Source organism: Macaca fascicularis, chromosome 17, assembly GCF_037993035.2.
Source record: "Macaca fascicularis isolate 582-1 chromosome 17, T2T-MFA8v1.1".
In the NCBI taxonomy this organism is placed as follows: domain Eukaryota; kingdom Metazoa; phylum Chordata; class Mammalia; order Primates; family Cercopithecidae; genus Macaca; species Macaca fascicularis.
The window spans coordinates 84285241-84312271 of record NC_088391.1 but is presented as its reverse complement, the minus strand read 5'-3'; the positions used below and the strand labels follow the sequence as shown (position 1 = coordinate 84312271).

General features: G+C 37.3%; 1 protein-coding gene across 6 annotated transcripts in view; it reads right to left on the bottom strand.

Annotated features, from left to right (window-relative positions):
• The window catches only part of GPC6 (glypican 6), a 1194356-nt gene that overhangs the window by 1030136 nt on the left and 137189 nt on the right, over positions 1 to 27031 (bottom strand). For 2 of the 6 annotated variants that reach the window (XM_065533387.1, XM_065533386.2), the window contains exon 2: positions 3064 to 3165. The exons of the other annotated variants lie outside the window; for them this stretch is intronic. The gene's annotated coding sequence lies outside the window, so the exon portion shown is untranslated. The remainder of the gene's footprint in view (positions 1 to 3063; positions 3166 to 27031) is intronic. 6 annotated transcript variants of the gene reach the window in all.

Genomic DNA, 27031 nt, shown 5'->3' with positions numbered 1-27031 from the left:
TCATATTGTTTAATAAAATGAACCAATATTATCTCTCATTATTGCATTAATAGTTTACCTAAAATCTGAGCTAACTAGATTTGGCTGATGAAACCTATTTAATATAATCCTTTGTAATCGGCCGGGCTTGGTGGCTCAAGCCTGTAATCCCAGCACTTTGGGAGGCCGAGATGGGCGGATCACGAGGTCAGGAGATCGAGACCATCCTGGCCTACACGGTGAAACCCCATCTCTACTAAAAAAATACAAAAAAACTAACCGGGCGAGGTGGTGGGCGCCTGTAGTCCCAGCTACTTGGGAGGCTGAGGCAGGAGAATGGTGTGAACCCAGGAGGCGGAGCTTGCAGTGAGCTGAGATCCGGCCTCTGCACTCCAGCCTGGGCGACTGAGTGAGACTCCATCTCAAAAAAATAATAATAATAATCCTTTGTAATCTCCCTGGTGTATGTGACACACTCTATGATGCCTACCTGAAGGCTATTCTACCCCCAACTCCTGCCAAGCTTCGTCCTCAATCAAAATATTTACCAAATCATTACACTATCTAGCCATAAACCTGATCCCAATGACCTTTGGAAAAATGTATATGGCAAAAACTGTGTTAAATTTCAACCTAGCTTTGAAAATCAGAACACAACATTTGTCATGACCATCCATATAGCTGTAGACTGTGTTTGTCAACATTAACAAAAGTAAGAGATTATTTGTTTTCCACTAGTGTTCTCCCAAATTATTTATTTTCACCAACTGTCTTTTCGATTTATCAAAAGGGTGAATCATTCTAATTGGCTATGGAAGCATGACAATATAATGGAAATAAATGTCATTGGTCTACATAAACATCCATGTACAAAGTATTGATCCATTCTCAATGTTTTCTAAAGGAGGAATTACAACACAGTGATACCTCCATGTGAAATATGTTTGATAAACGATAAACAAGATTATTCTTTGTTTTTACAGTAATGGTTTGCCCACACTCTAAGTTAACCAGGTTTGACTATTTAAATTTATTTAACATAATCCCTGGTAATTTGCCCGCTGTATGGGACAGGCTACATGGATGCTCACCCAATCTTCCCACCAGCCTCTTCCTCCATAACAGGTGCCCAAATTCCAAACTTAACAAAACCTGGATTCTTGAAGAAACCGTGGAACCCCTGAATTAACTGACTCTGGGACTTCGCTATATCTAGATTTCTGATTATTTAACAATAAACGTCCTTATTGAGTTTGATCTTCTACTTTAAACTGAGAAATCCAGCATTATTTTGCCCTTGCAGAAAGAATATAACAGTTTAAAACCAATGGTTCTAATGAGTTAATACACACTCCGGTAATGAGACTGTTTTATACATCTGCGTTATTCAAGGAATAAAAGGGAAAAGTTCATGTTTTGTTTATGTTTGTTATGTTTGTGTTTATGTTTGTCATATATAAAGAAGAGTGGCAGAAGGCTCTACTTCTTCATTGGAGGACCTCCCTGTTTGCACGAGTTTTTCACATTTCCAGATAGTTCAAAACCCTTTACATTATCTGGAAACCCAAAGGGCATGCCAATTCTAGGATTTTAATTAAAAGTTTAAAAGGAGTTTTCATTTCAGTATGATGATAACTGTCTGGAATAATGAATGCAACATTGTACTCTGCCTCCTCCACAATTTAAAGGCATCTACCCATAAAGCTCTGGGCAGGAACGAAGAGCTACCAGAGAAAGACAAAATAATGTGTGTCATTTCAGTGAATTTGAAAAGTAGTTCCTTGCTGCTTTGGGGGGATGTCTACTGGCATTTTAAAAAATATAATAATGATACAATCTACATAATCACTTGTCAGCTTGAATACAGCAGGCCATGGAAAAAACTGATGATTGGAAATACACTGTCTTGATAGATATGAATTTAATGATGATAATTTTAAAGCTAGAAATATTATATAAGTTGATTGAAGCTTTTGAACATTTCTTTTTATAGTTCTGGTATTTTCATTCCTCCTTATAGAGTACTGACAGTTTTCTCAAGTGACAAAAACGTTTAAACTGTTGCTTCAAATGCAGTTAAAACAATAGCAAATGTGAACAAACTCAGCATACTTTTGGGCTTCTAAATCTGCTCAAAGATTATCACCTATGAGTATTTTATTTATTAACATCCTTACATGCTGTGACCAGTAATTGTACTGTAATAAAACTAATAGACTATGCCGACAAAAACTCTGTTTTTTCTTTGCTTTTGAAAGGAAATAAAACAATGGAAGGCATAACAGAAAAGTTTTAAAAGTATCTTATTATTGACACATGAACATTTAGGATTGCTGTTTTCTTGATGTACTTATCCTTCAATATAGCCATTCCTACTTCCTTTAGATTAATGTTTCCATTGTATCTTTTCCCATCCTTTTATTTTTAACAAGTTTATTTATTGTAATTGCAGTGAATTTTTGCTGATGGCACAAAGTTGGATTATGCTTTTTAATCTATTCTCCCAATCTCTGGCTTTTCATCAATATATTAGTATATAGACCATTTATATTTAATGTGATTATTGATAATGTCAAAGCATAATCTGCAGTGTCAGTGGAGACTACACGAGGAGCCCATACTTCTACCCTCACCCACCAGTAATAAGGTTCCCCTCTCTCTTCCCACTAGGGAGGTATGAGAGAATGTCTAGTAAAGAGTAAGCACTTCTGTCACCACTCAGCGGTAACAAGGACATCTCTCCTTTTACAGTGCCAGTGAAGGCCATATGGGGAGCCAGAAACCTCAATCACCATATATTATGGAAATATTTATCAAAGGAGAGTGCAAAGAGTCAGCAATGCTGAACCCACTGGGGAACTGGGAAACAGTCTGCAAACAGGTCCCATAAGAGTCTGAGGTACAGTAAATGCCTACAGATGGTATTTGCATAACTTTTCTTAGACTGTCCATTAACAACCATAAGTATAATAGCTTTGGCTGTTTGGGATGCTTTGCTAATTAAATAATTTTCTGATTCAGGTGTAGCTTGTTCCTTTATAACAATGAAAAGCCTGCAGAATTAATAAGTATACTACCAGTTACCTGCTTGTTGGTTCAAAGGTGCGGCACCATGTCTGGAGAATAAGAATGATTTGAGGGAAACTAAGCCGGGTTTCTGCTCAACTCCAGGCTGAAGTTAGAGTTCTGAGGAAAGACCAAGGTGCATATAAATGAAAACCATGTCTTGGAGGACATGAGAAAGGACATTTTCAAGACCTTCCTTTTACAACCAAGCTCTTTAAGACAGCATACTATCATTTCAGTCTTCCTAATAAAAGTGCGGGAAGGGAAGGGGAGGGGAGGGGAGGGGAGGGGGAAATGAAGGGAAGGGAGTAGGGAAGGAAGGAAGTAAGGAGGGAAGGGAGGGGAGGGGAAGGGAGGAGGGGGAAGGGAGAGGAAGGGAAGAGAGTAGGGAAGGGAGTAGGGAAGGGAGTAAGGAAGGGAAGGGAAGGGAAAGGAAGGGAGTAGGGAGGGAGGGAGGGAATTTTAATATTAGATAGAATAGACTCAGAGCAAAGAAAATTATCGAAGATAGAGAAGAACATTGCATAATGATAAAAGAACTAGCAATAAGACAAAGCAATCATAGATGTGTATGCACCAAAAAGCAGCTACAAAAGTATTTGAAGCAAAAGGATAATAGAATGGGAAAATAAGCAATTCAATAATTACAGTTTGAGACTTTAACAAGCCTCTTTTAACAAGTGATAGAACATCCAGACAGAAAATAAGCAAGGATATAGAATAAATTAATAATATTATCAACTAAATGAACCGAAGTGACATTTACAGGATACTCAACAATGCAGATTACACATTCTTTTCAAGAGCTACAGAATATGTGCCAATATGGATTATATTATGGGTCATAAAACAATCCTCAACAAAGTTTTACAAATTAAATATATACAGAGTATATTCTGTAGCCACAATGGATTCAAACTAGAAATCAAGAATAGAAGGATAACAGAAAGAAATATCTCAACACCTGGAAACTAAGCAACACACTATTAAATAATCCATGGGTCAAAGAGGCAGCTAGTTGCAAGAGATATCAAAAATTACATTAACCTGAACTAAACTCAAAATAGAACATACAAAAAATGTGTAGCACACAGTTAAAACACCAATGAAAGGAAACACATGTGTTGAAAAAAGGGAAAGTCTCAAATGGGTTATCTAAGCACCCACTTCAAAAACCTAGAAAAAGGAGAGCAAAGTAAACCCAAAGAAGGCAAACAAAGGAGATAATAAAAAGCAGAAACCAATGAAATAGAAAACAGTAACGCAATAGAGAATTATCAATGAAACAAAATGCTGAAATCTTTGGAAACAGCAAGAAAACACACAAACCTTTAGCAAAACTAACAATGATGAAAAGAGGTAAGACGAAAATAATGTCAAAAATGAAACTGGGGATAGACCTTGCTTCTCTTTGTGATATTTCATCACTAGCATCAGAATAACTGTCACACAATTAATATTATTATTTAAGAAACAATTTTTTAAGGTAAGCTCTTTCTTACAGTAGGCATTCTGAATGTGTACCTGTTTTTCACCTAACTTCTGGAACTGCCATGTCAACCAAGCAATGACATGGTTTTTGGTGATGATAAAATTTTAAGGTTGAAAAGCCTAAAAAGTAAATGAGCTTTGCATGTGTTGGGACTTGGTTTTGTAATCACCAGCACATTCCCAGCATTAAGAATAGTGTCCACTGTATCTCTAAGACAGTCAATATTTGCTGAATGAATAATTGAATGAATTAATAATTGGAAAGTGTACAAACCATGTAAGTTACAAAAACCAGAGTGGAAGTTTAGAATAAATGCTTGACTTACCTGATTTTAGTACAGATAAATTCATAAATCAGAGCAAAAAATCATAGAAGAGATATAAATTCTGGGAATGAAATCTGGCTTATGTATAAATATAGCATAAATTATTGCTCAAATTTTGAATGTCCTGTTGTATTTCAAGTCTACCCAAATAAATGGATGGCAAATCATTGTAAATCTGCTCAATTTGAATGAGATTCTTTCCCCTAACACTCCCCAAAAAGTATTGCAGGACTTAACAAAAATAAACTGTAAACAAACTCAGCTTAGTGAAAAGTGGATAGAAATTTACAATAAAAAGATTGGAGAAATGCAGGTGGCTCATTTTAGAAATTTAAATAATTTAATATAGTGATAATTTCTAGAAAGGAAATTGAGCTGCAATGAAGCATGCATGTCCTCTTCTATATTATCTGCAACACTGCATGTAATTTGCACACATTTAATTAAGTAATAAAACCCCTATCAGTAACATCAGGTTTGGAAATGTCATTGTTGATGACATGCCGCTCCATCAGGATTTGGTTGATTGTATTTTATTTTGTTAACATTAAACTACAAGGTATCTAAGGTACTGTCTAGCACTTCTATTTGCTTTCAAATATTTCTCAATTTAAGTAAAGTTTGTTGGGGTTTTTCCATGAAGAATATAATTTACAGACTGCTATAAATACAATTCCCTACTAAAGAATGATTTTTTTAAAAAAACTGAGATATATAAAGAAAGCATAATTACAAGAGGATTCAGTAGACCACAAACTGTGTTCTGCCCCATACAAATCAGGTTGACAATTTGACCAGAGATATATAGCGTATCTCTCACTCCACTACCTGGATTGTTTTTATGCTTGTTACAGAACCTTAGTAAAAGCATGTAAAATACAGCTATGAAACTAAAATCCTAAAGCCAGAGAATAGAACATGAACAATATTTTCTGCTAATATTTCATTCAACATGGGAAATATTTATTATATTTGGAACACTCTTTTTTCCCTGTAACTGAAGGAATCAGGGAAGAGTCAACACCCTCCATATTCCACAGGGAGATGGTGTCAGCTTAGTTCAGGAAGAAAGTTTGGTGGGAGTCTACCATGTAAAGTGATAGATGGCAGTACCATACACAGTCAGCTGGTCCTTCAGAGATCACTTTCTCACTGCCAGAATCACAGTAAATGTTCCCCTAAAATAATTATGATAAATTTGCCCTAAAAATTGGGGTCTAATCTTCATTAAAACACATATGCACATATGGTAAGGGTATTTACATTAACACATGTGACACTACTCTGAACCTCAGTTTCATTGTTGTGAATCAAGCATTTTGCCGCCTCTCTAGTTTATTGATTTAGGAGCTGTCATATTTCAAGCAAGTTGGCAAAGAATGATTATTTTTAAAACCCCTACAAGGCAATGTGATTGGTACTATGGAGCTGTTGTTAAGGCAAAATATCTGACTACCGTCATTGAAGAAGTAAGAAAGTGGGTGGGAAATGAGAGTTTGAGGATCTTATAAAGGACCTGCAAAACCAGGATGATCAAACTTGGCACATGACTAGATATTGGAGGGAATGAGCCAGGAGATTTCCACTGCCAGGAAGAGATACTAAAAAATGCCACGTACTTATATCAGGAAGAGTGTCAGGGAGAGTGGAAGACAAATCACGAGTTCCCTGTTTGAATGGATAAACTTGCAGTTTACCGTGGGAACTTCTAAGGAAGATGTGCATCAGCCAGTCAAACATGCTGGTCCATGGCTTCAGAGAAAGGGCAGAAACTAGAGTTAAAGATATGAATGCTTTTCATTGACATGAGGGTGATGTGGAGGCAGAAAGAAAAATCAGTTCTAAATGAAGAAGATATAGAAAAAGAAGAACACGGAGCTAAGACTATTACACTAGAAAACCAGTAGTGTGAAGGAGTAAGCCAAGGAAGAAGAACCAAAGACACGATGGGGAGGATCCATAAATGGAGAGACAGTGGAGGTGAAGGTGTGCTGTATGCAATAAGATGGAGTGTTTCAGAGAAACAGAGGAGAAGGAGAGCTAATATACCTTGATGTACTGCATGTTCAATCATATACAATTCCAGTTGGGCAAGATATGTAGTCTGACAATTTGGAGATATATATATATATATATCTCTCTAGATATATACACACATACACAGATATAGATAGACAGACAGACAGACAGACAGATAGATAGATAGATAGGTGTACCTGACCCCACCACAAGGAGAACTGAGATATATGAAATTGTTTTAGAGATAATTCATTTATTTCAAACAAGGTTCACTCAGTTCATAGCTTTGACTATCCCATCACTGCTTATGGATTAAAAATAAGGAAAAAAATGCTCCTAAATGTCACACCACAGCAACATATGGCATCAACAACCAATCTTCAACAGAGGCTTTATTCACATGATAGTTCCTTCATGAAAAGTGAAAACACTAACATTGCTGTAGTGTTTTAAAAACTATTGACTCATCATGCATCATTGTGATTTTCTTACATCTCCTCTACATAGATAACATACATTCTCCATAAACTTCACTTTTCAGCTCTAATTGTGACACAGTGACTAAACCAAAAATCATTTTCTTTTTCATTCACCAAGAATAATCTTTTTGACAATTTTATTGCTTATATTTACTAAGACACAAAACCTACTGACATTATTTAGTACTTATGAAACGTCTTGGTAGAGATACTAATACATTTTGCAGCCATTTAAAAAATAGTCATTCATCAGTATAATGTTGAATTTGGACTGTTCTGACCTCTCTTTTCACCTGAAAATTAATACTAGCACTGTTAGGCAGAAGTCAGTGGGGCGAGGGAATGTGGGAGACTCACATTTGTACTTGCTAAGCAATGCGTTTATTTAAAAAGAAGCAGGGTGCTTAAAATTTTAACAGCCACTTGAGTACTCCTTTAAGAAATATTTATTTAGGACAAAATGTACCACAGTTGTTTCCTGAAGATTAGTAAAGCAAGTTAGAACATTAGAAAATGACTTTTCCTATGTCAGACCTCAACTCAAACCCTTCTTTATCAGTAAGTCACTTCCAAACTCCCTCTATGAATAAGTTCAATCGATCTAACTCCAGCCATATTTATTTGGGATATAGTCAGTGCCTGACAGTATTCGAGTAGAACTCCACCTCATAGGCTTTTTTTTTGTAAAAGTCACTAAGACAATATTTAATGTATTTTGGCATCTTTCCTGTGCAGTTATTTGGTCCTGATGTCATAGAAAAATGGATTTTCCCTCCATTACATTCTCACCTTGGATGGGTTTATAGCCCTTGATCAAAGAGACTCAATCACAGGTAATGTCTTTATGGGTACCAATATTGTAAAATGGATCTACCACTCAGAAATTCAAAAGCAAAGGGGGAGGTTGAGAAGAACCAAAACATGCTGGATAGACTTTGGAAGAATCCAAGGCAACTGAGAAACTCTCTCCAGGAAGAACTGGGCAGAGACAATCTGATGTTTGAGGAGCTGAGTGCTTCCACTGAGCTTGCACAGCAAGCACATGAGTTGTCCTCTGATTAGTTATTTGGAGTGGCATGTAGAGGTGAACTGGCAGAGATATGATAGAACTAATGAACCCCAAAACATACCCAGAGCATCCTGACAGCAGAGATTATGAAAGAGTTACCTTATTTATTACAAAACAAAGTTCTCCTTCCACTAATAATTCATCACTTATTGAGGCTGGAGACTTTGTATGATCATCCAGCCACAAGTGAAAGATTAACAACCGAGAGTAAACAAAACCGTTGCAATCCTGCAAGTGAACAATCTGTCTTCTCTTGAAATTCTCCCAGTTGTGATTGTCTGCTTTGACTGCACTGACCCAGGGACTCTAGAAACTCCTTTTGCCCTTACTGAAGTCGGGTTTTTAAGGTCCAAGTTTTTTTCTGCCTAAACCCTACTGCTGTTCCTGTATCTTTCATTCATCTCTGTCTGTTAGCATTTGCAGTCTCACATCTCAGAATAGAATAGGAAGTACTCCTTCAAGCAGCAAAACCAGGATTCTTTTCCATTTTATTTTGTGCAATGTGCAAATACTATTTCTTTTTATGAATAGATGTACTAATAGTACCTGTTTATTATAGAAGATTTAGAAAATACAAATTTTTTTAAATTAAAAAAGAAAGGAAATATGTAATCTCTTGCAACCTGTATATAATGGCTCTAAATGTCGTTCTGTATCTTCTGAACATCTATGGCACGATGCTTATTTCTCTGGATAAGAAAGTTTTTATGCCCCAGGTTAAGTCCTACACTGCAGGACAGGGCAATATATCTCTTAGGGGTTTGTGGGAAGGAATTAGAGACAATGGCAGGGAAAACAGCCTGCCAGATGCTTCGTAACTTTTGTCTAATATTTTGGAAATGAGGTGGGAACAGGCAGAAGCAATGGGGTTTTCAACATTTTCTCTGTTTGAAACTCTGAGCGGGAAACTCATCTTGGTTCCTATGGCCTATGTATGGCAAGAAAGTTTCGGAGCTTCAAGCAAGCAGCAAGGGGAATCCGTAAGGTCTGAACTGCGACAGGAACCAAGGGCACAGCAGCTTAGGGTAAGGCATGGACCACCTGAGCTGATGAACAAATGTAAACAGCAGTCAGATTTCAGGAGGCATCCACAGCACCAAGCAAGGGGTGGTCAGCAAGAGAGGGGTGTGTTTTGCAGATTTCAAAGAAAAAGAAAAAAAAGCAAGTAAGATTCCACAGGACAGAATCAGACCAAACACTCCACAATAGATCCAGAGGCCTACACCCTAGAACTGAAGCACTGGCCACACAGTGGGGTCACAGAGTTAAGGGCTTCCACATCCTCACTAGAAGCCTCTAAGTCTGCCCGCAAACACAGATTTTCGGAAGGGAAGAAGGATAAAAATAACTGATCAGGAGTTGAACTTTGAGGGCATTGAATATATTTCTAACAGAAAGTGTATGGAAGCCTAAAGCAACTTTGGAGGAGAAATAATCCACCAATAACTCATCAACATACATCAATCCAATCCCACTCCAACCATCACTACCAGTAAGGGCGGGGGGACCAAAAAGAAATATGTCAATTATAGAAAACTTAAAAGATCCTATTTTGATACACATCTAATTTGTAGGCACTCACTTTTTTTATCTATACACACAGCACACAACAGAATTCTCACATTTCATAAATCCATTATATTTTTTCATAGGTTCTGGTATCCGTGAACCATACTAACATTTGGGCTACAGTAAAATGATCTCTCATTGTGTATTGCTCTTTGTGCCTGCTTTTTGTGACATGCCTCTGTCACCTACTCACATATCCACTCTCAATCCCTGGACATCTCTTAGGGAGGCCAATGCCTGTTCCCCCACCTCTGACTCCTCGCTCCCATCTCCCTTGTCATCCACTTTCATTGCACAGATTGGCAGAGACACATTTCAGTCTGGTCTCTGAATCCATCTCACAACCTTATACTTGACTATTCCGATTCTCTAAGTGGTTTTCACTCTGGGGTTTCAACAAACCTTCTGGTCTCTACTTTCCGCTCAGTAGGGTACACTCTTTATCCTGTTCTGATGTTTTTAAATTGGAGGCAGTAGCTTCTGGAATGATGTTCTTTTACTGGCTCTCTCTAGGAACCAGACATTTTCTTTACAATCGTGTTCCTGAGTTTCTCCTTTGAAAAAACTTTCATCTTCTGCCAATGACTTGGGGTAAAGAGTAAAAATTCCATGTTTAATACAGAAGCTGGGGAGGGTTAACAGCTTACATTCTGATGGTTTCTCTTCCAACATGTTTTAACTTTTTAAAATATGTTTTCTTTGCCTAATTATTTTGTTTATTCAAGATAGTAATGCACGGAGATTTAAAAAATGTTCAGATGATATGTCACACTGAACAGAATGATATAGTACAGAAAGACCCACACGCTCTATGTTTGCAGACTTACCTTGCCTTCCTCCAGGTAAATTACTGGCCAATAACCTCTGTCTCAGACTTTTTACATTACCTTGAAATATTTACTCTCATTAGCAGTCCCATTTTGAATTCATACCTCCAAAGCCTCAAAAACTTTTTCATGTTTCAAAAGCACTTTAAAATGTACTTAACTATATTTAAGTTCCACAAAAACCATAGTTTTAATCGCTTTCCCCAATTTTCCCCATTGCAGTTTGCACATTCAAGTATTGCACATATCAAATATGTATATGTATTATAAACACATACGTATACACATACAATTTTATTTTTCTAAGTAGATGTTATAACTTTCATCACTCAAAGCTTGTAATCACATGGATACACAGGCACAAAATGTACTATTACCCATTTTACAGATGAGGAAGCTGAGTAAAGAAGATTCTATGGCCTCCTTGAGGTAACAGAGCTAGTAGAATAAAGGTAATGCAATGTGATGACATAAGCAAAATCAATTAGTTATTATTGTTTTTTTCCACATGGATTCCTTTATTATAAGCATGGATTCCTTACCAAGAAAAAGAATATTAGGTTAGGTGCAGTGGCTCATGCCTATAATCCTGGCACTTTGGGAAGCCTAGGCTGGAGGATTGCTTCAGCCAAGGAATTTGAGACCAGCCTGGGAAACATGCTGAGACTCAGACTCTACAAAATATTTAAAAATTAGCATCTGTAGGCCTAGTTACTTGGGAGGCTGAGGTGGGAGGATCTCTGGAGCCCAGGAGGTTGAAGCAGCAGTGAGCCGTGATCACACCACTGCACTCCAGCCTGGGCAAAAAGTTAAAAAAAAAAAAAAAAAAAAGAGAGAGAATTAAGGCGATACATTTCTATCTGCATTTGAGCTTGACAGACCTAACAATCACCTAAAACACTCTCCCCTATTAATCATCTATTACACAGTAACACACTGAACATCACAGGGAGTGGTAGATATGCCTGCAAAAATCAAAACCCCTGCTCTGAAGGCATTTTCACTCGCGCTGGAGCCGCTTACATAAAATGAATATATAGCTAAATTTATGTTCCCAAAAGATATGAATGAAAAAAAAAATACAAGAAAAAAATCTTCCAAAATTTTCTCTTTTGAGAAAAGCCAGGATGATTGGTATTAAAGGCTCAAGAGATGCAAATTTGATGACTGCATATTCCTACATGATAAAATTAGACATAATTGAATTACTTCAAGATGGGTTTTTCAAAGTAGGCCTTTAGAGTCATGCTGCATAGGTTCAAATTCCCACTCCACTACTTAAGGGCAGTGGGACCTGTGGCTGGTTCCTTCATTTCATTGTGTCTCACTGTCTTCATCCATAAAGGGGGAAGACAGCCACCTCTTGGTATTGTAAGGATGAAATGAGAGAACATAAGAAGCATTTACGACAGTCTCCAGCACACTGTAAATACTCAGTAAATGTTAATGTTTTATTCTCCTTTAAGACAAGGTCTCACTGTGTCACCCAGGCTAGAGTACAGTGGTGCAGTCACAGCTCACTGCAGCCTCGATCTCCCAGGCTCAAGAAATCATTCCACCTCAGCCTTGAGTAGCTGGCACTACAAGCATTCACCACCATACCCAGCTAATTTTTCATTTTCTGTAGAGATAGGGTCTTGCTATGTTGCCTATGCTGGTCTCTAACTCCTGAATGGAAGTGATCTTCCTGCCTTGGCGTCCCAAAATGCTGGGATTATAGCCACGAGCCACCGCACCCGGCCAATGTTAACTATTATCACAAAAATTGCAAGCATGGATTCCTTTCCAAGAAAAAGAATGTTCAATTACGCCATATCCCATGAGGCAGTCACCAACAGACCACTCGTAACCAGTCACTTCCTGGTTCTTCAAAGATACACGTGCATAAGACACCATCTATTCTCAGATAACACCAACATACAGTAGTCCATAGTCTAGTGTAACCAGAAGAAATGTGATATATAATTATTTACACTGTTTTGAGACAGCCTGCTGCCCAGGCTGGAGTGCAGTGGCACAAACATGGCTCACTGCAGCCTCAATCTCCTGGACTCAAGCGATCCTCCAGCCTTAGCCTCCTGAGTAGCTGGGACCACAGGCACACACCACTACATTAGGCTAATTTTGTTTTCCTTTTTTTGGTAGAGATGGGGACTTGTCATATTGCTCAGGCTGATTTTGAGCTCCTGAGCTCAAGCAATTCACTCACCTCTGCTTCCAAAACATTACAGGCTTGAGCCACCATACCTAGCCAATTATTCACATTTTTAAAAATAGAAAATACTTATTTTGCCCAGAGAATAATGTGGTGCTAAAAGTGTTATCTATCCATGGAGATGGAGTCAAGCATTAAACAAATTAACTATTTTTCCCATCTCCTTTCTATTCACTGATAACTCAATAGCAGATAATAAAAAACAAATTTAATTATAGTTCCAATAAATGAAAAGGGGAAAAAAGTAAAACCAAAAGGTACATTTAAACAATTACAAAATGGAACAGTTTTATTCACCAATGCTGTTCATTTCAGATATCTTTTAAACTAAGCAAACACAACCTGCAGCAAATAAAAACCACCTAAGAGCAACTTAAAACTCCTACTTGCCCAGCTTGCAGAAATTCAGTGCACAATGAAGGTGATTCACTCTGTTTGAGGGAAATGGAATGACCTGTCTTGATTTTACAGTCACCACATTATCTACCAAATGGAGGAAACTGGGTTATACACTACAAAAAGCAGGAGGAAACTTACTTTCTTATTTCTTGCTGTTTTCCAAAAACTTCAGATTTGGAGCTGGCACTCAGAAGCCTGTATAGAGGATTCATTAAATTCTCCTAATGCTGCTTGCTGATGTAGCCTGGTGACCCATGATCTCATGCACCAACTCAATTCTATAGAGTAATCAGATACACATTTCATTCTTGCACCTGTATCCATCTCCCAACAAGTCAATTCCATGTACTGGTCTCAACACGATTACATTATTGACATTTCTCAGCTGAAAGGCTCCTGCAAATACCATCCAATTTTCTAGTTCTTTCTGAAAAGATCAAAAGATACACCTTGCATAGTAGACAAGAATTTACACTGATGGCTGTCTTTTGTCTTGAATACCAATGCTGCTGGCCGTGTTTGCCTGGAGCTAACAGGTAAGTCTCTACGATAACCAACTGCATTCAGTCAACTAGAGTGACTTTTACTGGACATAAAATACGTTTGTGCTTGCGAATGCTTTTTCAGCTTGAACAACCTTGAGGCAATGATCTTCAAGGCCTCCTAATTAGGGAGGTTGGCAATCAAATGAGGAACCTTGCCCTTGGTAATCAAACATATGTCATGCCTGAAAGGGAAATGCCTTCTTCACTGGATCATGGCTCACATTTATGGAAGAATTTGCTATTATAGGCACAAAGTCCAAATCTGTTTTCAACAGAGCTCTTGCTTGTTCCTTGTTCAAGGAAATTATCTTGAACTCTTGCTCTACTGGAGACAAAATAAGGGTGTCGTATCTTGGAATGTATTGCTAAAAGTCTGAGATTTCTTTTAATGAGCTAGATGATTAATTATATGAATTCACCTAAATGAGTGATGTTATTTCACCCAGCTCCATTCATTATCTTGCAACAAAAATGAGGACCAAATCTCCTTCTGTACCTCTGGTATCTCTGCAAAGGCCAAGATTATATTTAAAACCGGCTGTGGAAATTTCCTACTTGTACATGCCTCGGATACAATTGCAGGACTAAACTCCTCCTCCCCTTTAAACCAGGTCTTCCTCATGGTATCTCGATTTCCAGCTAAGACACCACCATTCTCTGAGTTCCCTGTGTTCAATATCACAGAGCCTCCATCCACTGCCCCAGTCCTATTTATTTGTCCCGTAACCCAACCACTACCAAGGCCTATTTCTCACATCCTGCCATGTCTTTCTCCAATATTTCTCACATGCAACCCATACTTCCTTTTTCTTTCCCTTCCCCTATACTGTGTAGCACCACCCTGCCCCAGAACATCACCATTTCCACACTGGACTGCTACAACATCTCCCTGTTCCCCAGCTCCCACACAGAACCCCAGTCAATACACTGCTGCACAATTATTTTCTTAAAGCATAGTTCTAGTCCCATCACTTCTCTGGCAAAAGCCTTTCAAAACATTTGAGAGCCTCTGGAGTTAAAAAACACTTCACCTTGATAAAGGTGATTTCTTTGTCTGCCTATCCACATCCCAAACTGTTCTATTGTGGATCTCTCCATGGGAGTTCATTTGCTCATTTGATGCAAACATCTAAATGCTCACTTTCCTTGACTTCTCTTCCTTACCTCCCAAAGTCTATTTATTCTTTAAGGCCAACCCAAATGCTGCCTTTTCCATAAAAACCCTTCCTGACTTGACCAGAATAATACAGCTGCCCTCTTTTTGAATGTATCACTTAGCTTATGTCACATCGTATTTCACCTAGTGTCATGTGTGTTCTTACCCTGTAGCCTCACAGTAGCACACACCTTTCACTTCTAAGTGACAGTCATACACATCGGCTGAAAATGGCTATTTATCCCCCTGATTTCAATGCTTTTATCTTGAGTACAATAAGTACTTATGTCAACTCAAATTATAAAGGAGAAAACAAAAGGAGAAAAACAGGAGAGGAACGTTAATAGTTACCAAGTTATGGATAATGGCTGCTTATATTTTGAAGAGGATGAATTGCCTCTCCTGCCTGTAATCAACCTAAGGCCAGGTGGTGGAGTCAGTGACTCCTTATAGCTTCTGTAACATGCAAAGCTTTGTGAACAAAAGAGCTCATCAAGAATTACTTTGTAGATTTGTTGAATTGAATATAAAAGGATTATCATTAATTGTTTGATAGATAAAAACACAGGAAGATTAAGCTGGTCCTGGGATTTCTCTTTCCTGGGAATTCCCACTTGCTTTTTAAGGCTCCCCTCCTGGGATCTCTTCGTCCCACTTGAAGTGAGTGGATTCTGTCCACGCACAGCTGGACACAGAAATGCCAGGACAACCTTCTTCACAAATTGAAGGTCTTCAAAATATTTATTCTAACCAACCTTAGTTACTAAGCATAGAACACGTTAGGATTTTTTTCTACCTTAAATGTACCAACAGAAGGCCGAGCACGGTGGCTCACGCCTGGAATCCCAGCACTTTGGGAGGCCAAGGCGGGCGGATCACGAGGTCAGGAGATCCAGACCATCGAATAACACGGTGAAACCCCCGTCTCTACTTAAAATACAAATAAATAAATAAATAAATAAATAAATAAATAAATAAATAATAAAAAATTAGCCAGTCGTGGTGGCGGGCGCCTGTAGTCCCAGCTACTCGGGAGGCTGAGGCAGGAGAATGGCGGGAACCCGGGAGGCGGAGCTTGTAGTGAGCCGAGATCGCGCCACTGCACTCCAGCCTGGGGAACAGAGCGAGACTCCGTCTCAAAAAAATCTACCAGCAGAAGCACTTCTTATTGTGACTTGTCTTTTAAATTATATTAAGGTGATCTTGGTAACGAAAATCTGAGGGTAGCAGTTTACCATGAACTACTCAGCCACCGACCAGTACATCGTCCTGTACTCCTAGTCGCTATTTTCCACGTGATAGCCATAACCAAATGTCACAGACCTGGGACCTTTACCCTAAATCTATGGGAAGTAAACTAATGGTCAAAGCAAACGAGCTTCCGATAAAGGCTTCGGGTTAGACTCCAGTGCATTTTTCTTGCTTCTTAGTTCTTGTCGGATTTTTAGAAAAATAGATCATAATATAGTAAATCTGATTTACTAAATCAGTTCCTTCGAAAACATCAAGAGTTCCACTGATTTCTCTCAGATTATCTATCAAAAAACACACCTTTGTGACTAAAGCTATTATTTAGGTAAAATATGCTTTCCTGGTAAAGACGTATATGAATTTTGTCAGAGACAGATGAGAAAGTACAGCAGGGAAAGTGAAAATGGTGAATATTTACATCCAAATAGCAAGGAGGGAACACTAAAGCAGTGAAAATGGCAAGGGACATTAAACATAACAGCAAGGATTTCCGCCCAACTTACCTATAGCACTTAGGTGAGTAATCATGAGTAAAAAAACCGATGACCCAGACAGCCGCACGTGCTGAAAAATTGCCTTCACCAAGGCATAAATCTAGGAGTCAAAAAAAATGCCAAGTAATATACTATCGTAAAACAAGTGATTGTTCTTCATTTATCTACTGGTTTCTTCCTAAACACCTTCCCAATGCCTGGCTTTGTTGAGACAGTGCATTGAAGAGCTCAGAGTGTAATGGGTGAAACATGAGTCAACTGATAATTTCCTTAGAAGTTCCTGAGTTCTTTGATGCTCATCGAATCAAATCATTTGGGGACACCAGGACCCCACATGCTCCGAGTTATTATGCTACAAACATCACTTGGCACTCATTGCTCGTGTTCTTTTCTGGATGTCCCTCCACTTTCTGAGGCCCTGTTAGAGTGTTTCAGAATTCAGTCCTCAGATTCACTCTTTTCTGGCTACTCTTCCAGGTAAGGGCATCTAATCCCATGGCTTTCAAAACCATCATGATGTTAGCAGCTCCCAAATTACTTTATTGTATGCCTCAAGGCACCTCAAACCAGATTCTTGATTTCCAAGCCCTCCCAGAAACCCCTCATTTTCCTCTTTGGTAGTAAAAGGCACCTCCGTTTATCCTTCCCAAATTTCACACCCATATACAATACATCAGCAAATCATACTGTAAAGAAGTACATGCAATATCCCACCACTTGTTAACACCTTTGCCTATACTCCCCTCTCCAAAACCACTCTCATCTCTTACGTATGCCAGTACTTCCCAAACTTGAATGTTGGTATAAATCACCTGGAGATAATGTCTGTTCCATGACCACAAACTAGAGTAGCAAGGAGCTAGAGATTCCTGCAAAAGCTTCCTAATTGTCTTCTTGATTTTATCTCTGCCCACTTTGTCTCCACCAAGTCTACTCATCACAGAGTAATCACAGCAATTGTATTTGCAATGTAAATCTGATTAAGACCCTCCCCTGCTCAGACACTCTGGAGATTTGCTATCTCACCTAGAATAAAATCTAAAGGGACTTAGGCCTTCCAGGATCTGGGAAATCTGGGACCTGCTTATCTGTCTATAAATTCTCCTCCTTCCACCTTCCCCCGCCCCCAACCCAGCCAAACTGATCCCCATGGTGTTTTTCAAATATGTCAAGCAGGCTCTCCCCTCATAGGATGCTAACTATGCCTGGAATGATTTTTCCCCAGACATCCGCATAATCTGCTCAATCACTTCAAATTCAGCAAACCCAACTTGCACAACAAAATTCGTAAAATATAAATGGCCAGAATTCACTAAGCTAAATAAAATTTCAATTTCAGTTGTTTGAAATGTTCGGTACTTCATATAAGAAATTGTAAACTACCATAATCTAAACATAACCTGAAACAATCCCATTGCTACATTAACAATAATTTATGACGTGTGTAGTGCTCAATTTTAAAAAGAATACATTTTTGTAAATAAAATTTTATTGGAATATTAATGCATCCATTCTTTAAAAGATAATTTACTAAGGCGAAATTCACACACCATGAAATTAGCCATAAGGTGAGCAATTCATTGGTGTTTCATAAATTCACCGTGTTGTGCAACCATCACTTGTATTTACTTCCAAAATATTCTTACCACCTCAAAAGGGAACATCCCTTAATTACATTAAGTAATTACTCCCGATTTCCCCATCCTCCAATTCTTTGCCACCATTTAGTGGATTGTCAAAAATTGTGAAATTAAATAATTTACATTAGTTTTGCATGTTTCCTTTTACGCTGCCAGGAACAAATTCAAACCAGCAATTTGAATTTTTTCTGCTGAAAAATATCTGCTTCTAATAGATTTGAACACTAAATTTTATGCTTATCCTTAATAATTACCTTTTAATTGTCATGGTTTTCAAATCCCAAGTGTTACTCAGAAAAGTGAAGACAAATGCAGCAGCTAACATAATCAAAGGTGGTTTCAATTAGAGATGGGCTTTTTGAGTTTTGTTTATATTTTTAATTTTTAAGCGCTATTTGCTTGACATATAGTAATTGTACAAATTACGGAGTACTTAGTGCCATTTCCATACATATAATATATAGTCAGCAGATCAGTGTAATTAGCATATCAATCATCTCAGTTGTCCATCTACCATTCTTTGTGTTGGGAACATTCAATATCCTCCTTCTTGCTATTTGAATCTATGTAATGTGCTTCTATTAACTATTGTTATCCTACAATGGTTTTGAACCCTAGAACTTATTCCTCCTTTCTAGCTGTAATTTTGTATCCTTTAACAACCCTCTCCCTGTCCCTGCCTTCCCCCTACCCTTCCCAGACTCTTTTTTGACAACTAAATCATGTTTAAAATAACCACCTTATAATTGTTATCATCCACTTTGCAGGGCAGCAAAATGTTTCCAAAATGTTACCCTACACATATTATATTTTTATTTTACAGCAAAATGCCTGCGATATTAATCATTGAGAATATAATATTAGTTTGTTTAACTGCAACTACTAGTGTAAACAGGATACAATTAATATTCCACCTGTTGGGAATGCTGTTTCTTGTTTATCAGACTAATTTAACATACTTGTATTTAAATTTTTTAAGCATAATGCCACTGTTTTATTATAGAAAATGTCTTTTTACTTTCTGTATCCAATTCTGCCCATACCAAGTATTACATTAAGACATGTGTTTATTACTGATGTTATACTTTATAAAAAAGAAGTTCCTGATTCAAATTTTCAGGGTTCAATTACTTGATTTATATGCTATATACCTGTGCCTCTGTGAATTTTTGTCTGTCTGTGTGTATGTGTGTGTGACTCTTTGTCATCATCTGAAAAGTTAAAAAAAAGAAAAGAATATATAAAACAAAACTCACAAATTAGTGAGACCCTTCTAACCTAAGGGATATATCAACATCAATCTGATGGACATAGTTGAATGGAAGGTGACTTAATATATCTTTAGTACTTGATCTAGCTTTTCTCATAAGGTTTATAGTCCAGATATATTTTGATCTACTTAAGATTCTCTGGGTCTTCATATAAAATATTATACAATGCAGCTGTGATTACTAATAGACCACAGTGATAAATGAACTTGGAAAATTCTTAAGATCATGAAATAATTTAGGTCCTTAAGGTCCAGATCACCTTGATATTTTAAAAATAGTGTAGGTTAGTGCTTTGTAATTATCTGTCCAAGCAAATTACTATGTACTTTAAAGGGTGTACTTCAGACTCTCTAACCAAAATATTTAATTGCCATAGCTACTAAGACATTTAAGAATTTATTTATTTATTTATTTATTTGAGATGCAGTCTTGCTCTGTCACCCAAGCTGGAGTGCAGTGGCATGATCTTGGCTCACTGCAACCTCCGCCTCCTGGGTTTAAGCAATTCTCCTGCCTCAGCCTCCTGAGTACCTGGGACTAAAGGCGCCCGCCACCACACCAGGCTAATTTTTGCATTTTTAGTAGAGACGGAGTTTTGCCATATTGGCCAGGTTGGTCTCAAACTCCTGACTTCAAGTGATCCACCTGTCTTAGCCTTCCAAAGTGCTGGGGTTACAGGCGTGAGCCACTGCATCTGGCCAAGAATTTATTTTCTTTTAAAACCAAAAATGATTTGATTACATTATATACCCATTTTACTTCCCTGGGATCAGCCTATTTCCACATCTCTTAAATGGACAAATAGAATAAATACTGTCTCAAAAGACTGTTGTGAAAATTAAAATAAAGCAAAAGTAAAAACACTATAACACATACAACTTCAAGAAAGCACTCATTTATATGACTTTTAATTTTTATCAGTTAGCATTTAACCCAATACTTGACATAAATTATAGGATGGCCTAATGGCCATTGAATATGATTCACTAATTAGCATTTACATTTTATATTAGTTTGAATTCAAGTTGTCTTTGATTTTTGGCACAAATATATTGGCAACATCTTAGTATAAGGAAGGAAAAATTAAAACTGGTGTCTGATACAAGGCACATTAATATTAAAATGAGAAAGAAAGCCAAAACTCACTTGATTTAAAATATTTATTTTTCTATGTAGAGTGAAGAAGCATCTTTTAGTACTAGTGCAAATATTCTTAAAAGATTAATATATTTTAAAAATTTAACTGAAGCTTTCTAAATATGCTCCCTTAAAAGTTTTAAACTTTGGTATATCTCCAGATCAGAGATCTGAGACTATGTATCAGCCTACATAGTCAGCCTGGCAAATTAATCACACAGAGATTATATTAAAATAATCATCTAAAATGCATTTTCTAGGCATTACACATTTTTATACCCAACATTTAGTGTAGCCTGCAGAGAAAGAACTAATCTGTTTAATGAATAAGGCTTTTTAGAGTTTGTGCACAAAGCCAAATCATTTTTTCTGAAACTCATTAGTATTTAAAACAGGATAGATTCTTGAAAATCTTCATATCATGTCATCCGTGATACAACTTAGTTACTTTTACAGGGGAAAAAAAAGACTAACGTGTTCTGGGAGACTACAAAGATCAACAAACTCCTTAAATTTTGGCAAAAGATTCAAAGAACTTGTCAAATTAGTTCCTAATTCGAGAGCAGTTATCAGTGCACATTAGATATGACCTAATTCATTTCTCTTCTGAACTAGTAAAGACCAAATTATGTTGATAGCAAGAATATATCATATAGAGCAAAAGTAATGTTACATCTCGGCACATTATTCTTTCAAGGACTCAGACACGGCAAAACTGGGGCTAATGCTTTGATGGTGACTGACTGGAAGCATCTTTAAGCAGAGTGTTATTTCAGACACAAAATGGTAACATTACTGACCTATATATTCTCTATGGAGGGGGAAAAAATCTCCCGTGTTTGTGACTCTACTCATTTATACTAAGCCTAAGGGAGGAAATAAAAGACCAAACTAAGAAGAAATGTGATTCCAGCTTCTATTCATTAAATTTGTATGGGCTTTCTTTGCTGATAGTAGAAGAAAAAAAGTTAGTATGACAGAATGTATTATCCAACTGAGATCTGCTCAACTTTATATTTTTGCAGTCTATCAAAAGCATCACTAAAAGACAAAATCTTTCTCAAACTGCTTTGATGAGAAATGGAAAGAGCAGTTTTGATTTTTGTTTCTGAAATTATTTCTGGGTGCCACGGAGTAAAATGCTTGATCAAATCGTGTGAACAACACTAACATGGATCACAGTGCCTGATACTTAAATCAGAGGCAGGGTAACAATTAACCTCATCCTCTTCATCTGTGAACAAACTCTTTGCATACAAATAAATAATGCAAGTAAGAGGGCAGAAGGGTTAGAAAGACTGAAAAATGCAATGTAGATAATGAAGCCTACAATTATTACGTAATTGCAAAGGACTTTTATCTAATACAAAAATTCAAAATCTACTTGGCAAGACATTGAAGGAGTTCCTTAATTCTCAAACTGGAGTCTCTTGTTTATAAGGATGTGTTACCAATGATGTTGACACTGTATATTAATTGGCAATTTACATCCAACTAGAAGAACAAACCACATACTAGTCATGTTGTTCAATTAGTACCTACATGCTGAAGAAAACACCACGGGGACTGTGGTTCACCTTCTTGGGCCCATAATACAAGGTTCTTTTTTGTATCCTTCACAAGAGAGTGTTTTCCAAATTAAAAAGCATTATGAGAGAGGAAATAATTCCATGGTCATAAATGTCATGCAGTAGGGAATAAACTGTCAAGAGGCTTTACAACTGTAGGACATCTCAGCATCTTTACTTGGGGAGGACATTGTGCATCCTGCAAAACAGAACCTGAAGCTTTGCCCACACTGGTTTACTCCTGGCACTTTGCTTTTGCATGGTCCATCTCAGTATGACTCATGCTTCATAAAAATACTGGAAAGCCTGCCCTGCTGTCTTCCTCGGCAAGCTTTTGGGAGGACTCAGTCACTCAGAGCATTTACTACTTTCATATAATCACCTCTCACTGGAGTGAGCCTGGAGTGCATTGAAGACTTGTGTTATGATTATAAAACTAATAAAGAAAGATCAAAGGTTGCAGGCTGCAGAATGCCACAGATTAAATTCTACAGTAGCAAGTGCACCATTTCCAAAGATGAAGAAAGGAAGACCTTCTATACTGGCTAGCACTTTTGTTTGGTTGGGCATGATATAGGAAGCATTAGACTCGATGTTGGGGCTTCGCTGGCATTCAGTAAGCATTGCTTCTCATCCCCTCTCATGACAAAAATAACAACTGAGAGAGCATTTCTTTGGTCATTGTAATACTGAAGACTTGGGGATAAAATGATTTCTCTCACCACATGTTTTATGATGGGACTATGCATTTCACATTAGACAGTATTTGCTCATGTATTTGTAATATCTTGAAACATCAGGAAGATAACTTAAAAAAAATCTCACCACAAAACTTGAAGATGGTCAAGCATAAAGACATTATTCCTTTCTGACCCAGTCAGGTTAGCGGAAATAATTCCAAACTTAGGCCGGTTATTTTGTCTAATGCAATGTAAGGTCATTTCGTAAGTTAGTTCACTATTAAAGAATTTATTTTGTTCATACATACTTTTATAAAACTTTAGTGTGGAGTCTTACTTGGTTGAGTTTGGTACTTCTGTAAATCTCCCCTACATGTTCAAAAAGAACATCAATAAATGACTAAGATTTAATATCTATAAAATTTTGACCCTTCTTAGCTACAGTGCTTTTCACCAGTGGAACATGTAGGATAATAAATTAGTTTTGATTTATCATTTATGTATGACCAATCAACCAAATGGATACATTGAAAGTATTAACAAAGTTGATAACATAACAATCTTGTAGAAATAAACACACCTAGTTATGATATTTTTATTTAGAAATTGTATCACTAAATGTATCTACATAATGCTTTACACTATCCAAAAATTTCAACACTATCCAAACATTTCATAATGCCTGAACTTTTCACAGCAAGTAAAGTCAAACTATGGAGCTAAAACCCATGTAGAAAACTGATGGTAGATTCAGCTTCCATTTTCTGTCCATTGTTTTTGTCCTTTTTTCTCACCTCTTTCCTCGTTGTCATTCTAATTCAGCGAAACATAGGTTCATGTATTCATTTATTCCACCCAAATTTATTCATACGCTGCTCTGGACACTGGGCCAACAAACAGATGCACTTTCTACACTTGGGGACAAAAAAGGCAAAAATATCATTACCTGGAGCCCCTCACATCACAGGGAAACTGTCACCCGTAGTCTTGTAGACACTTACAGATCAGGTGAACATGAGAATAGGCATTTTAAAGCACGGAGAAGTCAACAGTACTGCCACTTCAGTTTTCCTAGGAGCACCTGAAGTTTTCTCTACTTGCTTACTGATTTCTTAATGGCTAGGAAGGATCTGGGCAATTATATACAGGAAACAAGTATTAATTCATTCAGCTTTACATTTACCCATTTATGCTTTACTGCACTACTTGCCTAATCACTCAGATTAGATGCTTAAAGAAGGGCATGAATGTAAATGGACATCATAGATGTCAAATTTGGTGTGTTTCATTCTTCAACCCTTCACCTTCTCTTTAAAACTTAATGGAAAAAAAAAAATGAACTGCAGTTCTCTGACCACAAAGTACTTTGATCTGCAGTGATTTACTTAGCAACAGTTCAGCTTCATTTGTGTGACACTAAAAGCAGTCATTACATAAGGCTTTCTTAATCAACTAGTCCAGCAGCTTTCAATAAAGAGATTAACTACGGAATTTTAAAAGGGCATGCTGGTCAGTCCATTCTTATAAATTCCACATGAACCAGTCTTGCAAACTATGGTGAACTTTTCTTTACCTCACTGAAGAATTCTGTTACACACTTCAGATCTCAGCAAACATGCTTGAGAAATGCATAGTAAGCTTTTTATTCTTTAAGATATCTTGTACCAGAACATCACTTTAAAGTCAAACAAGATGTGGTAAACTTTAATAAAAGGTAGGTTTATCATAAACATTATCTTTAAAAGTTTAATGGTGAAAATACCAAAGAAAATCCATCATCAGCTAATTTTACCAACAAAATGGCCCTATTGCATGCATTATGGATTCATTGGGGTTTTGTGTGTATATGTGTGTGTATGAAACTCCATGGAATGACTCTCTTCCCTTTCTTTCAAAAGTTGTGCCAATATATTACAAAATATACTAATATTCTTAATTTTGATGTGGAAAAGAGTATGTGCTTGCAGTTTTTTAATTTTTAATTTTTTTTCATTCATTTAGTTTTTTTCCATGTGTTTGGTATGAGATGCTTTTCACTTGGGATGCAGATAGGCTCAGGCTCCCTGCTATGCTCCAAGTATAATATTACAATAGCAACAGCAATAATGATATCATCAACAACAAAAATAACTATAGTAACAAGAATACATGCCAGGTACTTCTTAGCTTCACATGTGTTATCTCACTGAATCCTTTTAACAACTCTCTGAAACAGTTTTCCTTTCAATTTGCAGGTGATCATCATAAGCCCCAGAGAGTCTAAAGGGCTTTCCTAAAGTCACACAACTAGAAAAGTGATAAGGCAAGGAGTTGAGAGTCCAGGTCTGACTCCAGACAGGATGTTCTGAAATCCAGCAAGCCCTCAACATTTTAATCATATATCCTTCTCAGTGAAATCATCTTAAGCATGCAGTATCAATGGAAGCATTTTTATAATTATGTTCTTCTCTTACTATGCTAATATTTCATACACATTTTAAGGCATATAAAAATAGGAATAAAAAGGCATGACATCAACATAAATAGAATGAATTACCTTATACATCCTCCACTGAGGCATATTGTCTCTAGTTTAAAAAAAAGTAGGGGTCTTCATTACCTTTCCTAAATTCCCTAGAAAATAGGTTTTTGTGATAAGTGAAAGGCTTTTATAAGTTTACCATTAGCACTGAGAAAGTAAAGATGGCAATTATTAGCAATCCTGAGTGAGGCTGCTGGTCACTCTCACTCGACTCATTCATCTCAAAGTCACTGGTGATAACCAGAAGAGCAATGAGGTGAAAATATTGCACAAAAGGCTCAGGGATTGTCAACCTTTTACAGTCCCAGCAATTATTGAATTAAATAGTCCTATTCAATAGTGGAAATAGGACATGGGAACAGAGCCACAAATGGATGGAGCAGGCTGTATAAAGAATAAGCCACAATATGGATCAAGAGAGCAGGGTTATAGAGGAGGTAATGGGGCTCAGAAACGATGTAACCTACTTTATTGATGAAACCAGAGACCTGGAAAATAGGGGCTGTCAGGCTAATCTTAGATTAACTGGCTGCCCTCAAGAGAGATAAGGAAGAAAACACTGACAGGTTTTGGAGAATTCAAAGGGAAACAATATAATCCAAGAAAAAGCCTGCCTTGGGATATGACAAGTCTACTAGGTTCTCTGAAGGCAGCCATGCTGAAGCTATACCTGGCCTCTTCCGGCCCTGCCCACTTGCAGGAAATGTCCCTCCTTGTGTTTATTTTCCACTCAGAAAACAAAGAGGCAGGGCCAGTTTGACCACAGAAGAACAGCAAAGATGAAAAGGTTAGAACGGCGGCATGATTCCTTTAGGGCTGGGAAGTAGGAAGTAGAGGAGGTGGGTTATTTCCACATTTTTCCCCGAAATGATTTTTTTTTTACTGTTGCTGTTTAGATGGTAGTTAGATACCAAAATTTCAGTTAAAGTCATCAAATCCCAACTGGCAACATCCTGTTTGTAAGGTACCCTGTTGACACTAAAGGAAATTTGAAGAGGGGACGTGGATAAATAGCTAGGATAAGAAGTTAGAAGTGAAATATCAAAAGAGAGGAAAAAGAAAATATGAGATCAAAGGATGGAGCATTAGGTAAGCATTTGAAATAAGCGTAATTTGTCACAGGTAGGGATTAGAGGAGTATAAAGGTAATTCCAAACAGAAAGAATCCAAGGAGCAAAGGTGCAAAGGGTAGAAAATAAGGATATGTTAAAGAAATGTCAGGTAGTCTAATTCAATGAGCAAAGAGGGGTCTTCTCAGAGACTAAGGAATGACAATTCTACAGGAGATATTGTAGAGGCATTAAAAAGGTCTTCATATGCTGGGCTAAC